This window comes from Papaver somniferum, chromosome 2 (assembly GCF_003573695.1).
Source record: "Papaver somniferum cultivar HN1 chromosome 2, ASM357369v1, whole genome shotgun sequence".
NCBI classification, from domain to species: domain Eukaryota; kingdom Viridiplantae; phylum Streptophyta; class Magnoliopsida; order Ranunculales; family Papaveraceae; genus Papaver; species Papaver somniferum.
Genome location: NC_039359.1, coordinates 148729413 through 148735510, shown reverse-complemented (window position 1 = coordinate 148735510; position 6098 = coordinate 148729413).

Genomic DNA, 6098 nt, shown 5'->3' with positions numbered 1-6098 from the left:
TAACCATCCAACTCTTACCTATTTACAATTTCGCTAGTTGTAGTGATTATAATGTCGGAATTTCGAAAACTTGCTCGTTCCTTCAAACCTGCAAAGACGAACAAAATTCGTTATTCAAAACCATAACGTGATTTTCATAAAACTGTGAACAATTCACGAAACTTCCATCATTTGAACAATTCACATAATTTTCACCGTGTGAGCGACTCCCATCAAGTGAACACTCATTGGTTTTTGTGCATACACTATTCAGCAAATCCATACAAACAATATTTCATCAAAAGTTGTTTACTTCTAGCAATTGTTGAAAATCAAAATTTGATTTCACATAAATTTTCAATGTGTGAACATTCACTGGTTTTTCAAAAATTGGACAGACGTCCATTCTACAATTGTGAAAACTCACATACAAACATTATTTCGTCATGTATGATTGTCTACTTTCAACATTTGTTCAAAACCAAAACATTGATTTTACAAAAAATATTTTTAACATGAAACTCACGTAAATTTGAAAATATATATTTTGCTCCTTCGTGCGAGCATCCGTCTTTGAAACGAGAGTATATTTTCAAAAAGTAAAATTTTTCATGAAAGCTCATAGACAAAATTTTATTACTAACAGACGCATGTCTATTAAAAAAAAAAACTTTTTCTCTCGTACGAGCATCCACCTTGGAAACGATATTCTATTCCATTTTGTGAAATCTCACATATTTAAAAAAAAAATTGGTTTTCATAAAAGCTCATAAACAAAATTTTTATCATTAGACTCGGGCCTATTTTGTTTGCTTCTTACACTAACAAACGAACGAACGTCTATTCCTAAAACAAGGATTTCCATTTTGGTTCGGGACCGCAAACGCTAAACCGACCAAAATCGAACGACCGACCAAATCAGCAATGCCTCGTCTCATCGTACTCATGAGATGACACTCTATCTTGCTATCAGGGTCCTTACTTGAGCATTTGCTCGAACATGACACCATTGGAGAAAATCGAGGATTCTGAGAATGCCTTTGTACGATCGAGTTCAACCACTGATCTCGTCAACTGAAAATCACCATCTAATGCTTACTGCGGAACATGATTTTCCCTCACTAAGCAGGGGACTTAATGTTGATGGTGGATTTTCGACAAAGGTCAAAATTATAAAATCATGATACTGCATGTTTCTGATACGGCTTCCGGCATGTGACGATTCATATTTTACGATACATGATGAATATGTTTCTCGAAAGGCCTCCACTAGCTGAGCGTTCGATACCTCGTATTTCATCATGACCTCTATGTAGAATAATGTAATTAGGCGTTTCTCCGTAAGATTGAGATCAACAACGCTTTCAGGACGTCGGTGACTCGTTGTTCCCTGACTGCATAGAGAGACCCACCTCTACATACAAGAACGATTGGGCGGTTCTCTGTAAGATTAAGAGCAACAACGCCTTCAGGACGTCAGTGACACTCGTTGTTCCCTGACTATGTAGAGAGACCGTGTATAGATCCAGGAGGTTCTTCGTAAGATTGAGAGCAATAACGCCTTCAGGACTTCGGCAACGCTCGCTGTTTGCTCACTATGCACCTTTCAGAACGGATATGATGCTTTAACTGGCTAATATCTCTTCTGTAAAAGATTAATTCTACTGTGACATTCACCATTGAATTCCTAGAAAATAATGTATTTTATCTTATTACTCTGATTCCATGGTCGAATCCACGGCTGATGTCATGGAATGGTAATAGATAATCTTGTCACTCTGATTCTGTGGTCGAATCCACGATCCCATGGGGTGGTAATGCTCATTTTATTATTCCGAATTCATGGTCGAATCCACGGATAATCCTATGGATTGATAATAAATAACTACTCACTTTTATTACTCAGTTTCATGAATCATTTTCCACCGAATTTCATAAATTAGTAATAAATACTCAACAATCGGGCATCTGGACTATCACTGAGTAAGCCCCATAAAATGGTGCAAGTGTACTCAACAATGATGCACGAACGAGCACCCAAATGCACGAATGAGCATTCAAAATATGGACAAATGAGGAATCCTACACATAATGGGAGAGAGAAAATATTATTAAAATAATAAAGTGGTGCATGTAGGACCGGGCCCACCGGCCGGCCGGTCATGCCGCCGTGGCCGGTACCCCACGCCCTTTTTCCTTTATTTTAATTATTCTATTATTTTCATGAACTCATGAAAACTCCTTATTCTAGCAATTTCCCTTGTTTGAGAACAACTCATGGTTTTTCCATATTTTCACGGTTTCATGTAAAATAATAAAAATAGGGAAAGGTGTTGCGGGACCGTGCAACCTAGCCGGTCGGCCATGCCTTAGTCGTGGCTGGTACCACACCTTACAATCTCTAGTCTTTCATAATTATTATTTCCCTCATCTCATGAAGCTCCTCCGTTTGAGCAAAATATCATGATTCATTCATATTTTCTCAAATATTGCTCAAACCATTAAAAGGCCAAAAACCCAGATGGTCACATGACCTACTAGGCTACTCACGCCAAATATTAACACATCACTATTTTAATATTTTCCAAATTTTTGATCAAACGAGCAAAGTTCTACTTGCTCGTTCGAGCAAAATCGAGAACTTCAGTCAAAGACCGAACTCTTCTGAAAACTAAAGATATTGCTCAAACGCACATCAGAAAATAATAAAGCTCTCAGGACTGAGATACGGATATTATGGTGACACGGGCATGCTTCCTTGACCGACCAAGGCCGGCCCTAAGGCTTACAAGGAGCCGGTCCCACACATTCTTATAATTTTGACCTAATTTGCTCGATTGCTCATATTGGGTCCAAATTCTTTCCAACCAACTTGGAATTTGCTCAATCGACCATTAGATGGTCCCACGCCTCCAAGGGCCGGTTTCATGCCTTCTTATCAGGTCCCTCACTTCTCCATAAATTAGGTTTTATTACTTAATGCTCAGACTAGCGCTATTTTAACAAATGATGAAACCGGCATTTAATCATCATTCTTTCACCAACTGGTAAACTCAGGATCCTGGTGCACACTCACTCGAGCACTCGGGTACCACATGGTCTTCCATAATCCCATGTGGTTGGTCCCTCCTCACTCACGACCTATTTTCAGCAATTCATCAACAATTGATCAAAATTAGGGTTTCGAACAAACGCTCCACAAATCATCGTTCTGAGTAAGTTCAAACACTAATAAATTTATGTTGGTCCAGAAATCAACATATGGATTAATTATATAATATTCAGTAGTCTAGCAATATTTTAATTAATATTTTATTGGGTCACGTTACCAATAAATAATTCGTCGAATTGAGCAATACTTGCTCAGTTGCTCGGATATTGATCCAATTATCAATATTCAGTAATTTATCAGTATTTCGTCGAATTGAGCAATACTTTCTCAGTTGCTCGAATATTGATCCAACTATCAATATTCAGTAATTCGACGAATTGAGCAATGCTTGAGTTTCTCGAATATTGGTCCAACTATCAATATTCAGTAATTCGCCGAATCGATGCTCAGTCGTCGAATTTACCATCTTTGCTTATACGCGCAATGTCAACATCATTCAAAGAACTATACGTCTCAACAGACATTTTCGATCCATGAATCACTAAGCGTTTGTCACTCATGCTCAATTCAACAAAACCTAGACTCACTAAACAGTCAACAACTGACTAATTAAAACACACTTCTGTCATGCAGACTCCACGATTCGTGAGACATCAATCACGTCACACGGGGGATATGAATTAGGGTTTTGTTCTGGAGGCCTACGGCCCGTGGATTCATCCACGATGAGAAATGTGAGTAAGTCGTGCAACGGTTGAAGGAGTTAGCAAAGTAGTAGGTGGACGGTTAACCAAGTCTCCGCACGACCTGGAACTGGTTTCACCACGATCTTCCACTTTCCCACTCTTTCACTCATGAAACCGTCACACATGCTGGGATTAATGTGTTCGCTATTCTGACAATATAAATAAGTCTCTGGAACAACAATTTTTTCGAGCAATCACTCTCAAAAATTCCATTAATCGAACAGAACTTATTCGAACTCAACATTCATCAGTTCATCAATTTTGCAGAAACCTTCAACACAACCATAATCCTTGATCATCATTGATCCCACACAATTCTCAGCTTCCTTCCTACAGATCAACCCATCTTCCTCTTTGTGACCGAATTGACTCCGGAACGGCCATTGACTTGGTTTAGGCCAGAATCCTACAGATTGATGTATCAAATCTAAGAACTCCCTTTGCAGTGCATCTGTGTGAGGTTAAACAGTTTGCTCGGTTGAGGAGTCTCGGCCGCACGCTCATCTCTTCAAATCCCTGAAAAACCAGCAAACCGTTTTTCTCCATCTACATATTGGCGACCACAGTGAGAGATTAATCTCTCGGTTGCAAACTCACATTTTCACAAAATGGCTGGTCTTAGGTCTGGGTTAGTTACACATGCAAACGACGCTAGCACTAGCAACAATAACAATGATGGAATTCCAGAAACCGTTCTTGCTTCCAACAATGGTGGTGACACTACTCCTCCTCAAACCAATATTGAAAATCATCCTCTCTTCGGCCGGCATCCTGAAGAATTCGGAGAAAATCCACCCACCATCGCCGATCTCATGAAAGTCCAGGAGGTTCTAGCCAAAAATAAAACTGTTATGGCTTCTACTCAGAAGGAGCTATGCAATCATCTCAAAACTCTAGCAGACAAAATGTCATAGAAAACTAAGGAAGGGTCAGAAAAGGGAAAATCCAAAGAAGTCGACCCTGAAGTTTCACCAATCCATGTGGTAGATGATGATGAAGTCTGCAGAACTGCAGAAAATCCACCAGAGAAGGAGTTTGCAGGTTTCATCACTCGTGAAGAATTGGAGCGTTTCATGGAGACTCGCGGAAAAAGCGACGCGTCATCTATTCATCGTCATCAACCTCCATACCCATCTGCTACGCAAAGGATCCTTCTTCCAAAAGGCTACACATCTCCAACGTTCACACTCTACAATGGAACGGGGAATGCTCGGGAACATGTCTCTCGGTTCGTGGAAGTATTAGGAGAGCATGAACACAACCATGTTTTCCGTCTGAATGAATTCTCGAAATCTCTGACATGCCGAGCATACACCTGGTACAACAAAATTGCACCTGGGAGCATCGCTAACTGGGGAGAAATGGTTAACGCCTTCTATAGGAAGTACTTCTTCGTCTCTGAGCAGATTACTCTTTCTGACTTATGAAGGGTGGCTCATAAGAACAATGAACATCCGAACGATTATGTGAAGAGGTTCAGAGTCCAAGCTTTGGATTGTCATGACCTGAATGTCATTGAACAACAACTGGTGGACTTGTGCATCAAAGGAACGATGCCGGTCTACAAAGCCTTGCTGGAAAATCTCCGGTTCCAGACTTTCTCAGAGCTTCATGAAACAGCTAAACGATCAGCGACTGCTGCACCTGCTTTACTGGAAAGAGCAAAGTCTGCAAGGTCGAGGAACCTCGAAGAAGCCAATGTTTAGTCAACGATCAGTACAATCCCCATCCTTCAAAAAACGTTGTTGCTGAAAGGAATGAAAGGAAAGCCGATCACATCATCGAAGCTCTTGTCCAACATCCCAGGATCCTCTGAAGGCGCAAAGAAAAGATAACCAATCCTAAAATGCGCAAACCTCGACCCAGCATCAACGAACGGGAAAATGATTAGACAGACTCAAAATTCTCTCTTCTCATAAAGGAGTGATCGAGTTACTGGAAGTCTGAGTTCAAGATGGTGCAATCAAATTATCGTTCATCAGGAGAGAGCCAACTGAAGGAGAAATGGAGAATCCCAGGTACTGTCGCCTTCATAAGTCCATCGATCATCCAACAATTAACTGCAATATTTTGAAGCACATCTTCAAAGAGAAGGTTGATCCATAATAGCTTCAACTGGGGACTTAAGGAGTACACAAGAATCCTCTCCCAAACCTTTACACTCTCTGAACAACCAGTCAAAGATGCAGTCCAATCGTTGATCGAGCATATTTGTGGAATTGCTATATCTGTCTAAGGCACAAAGGAAAGACATGTTCACG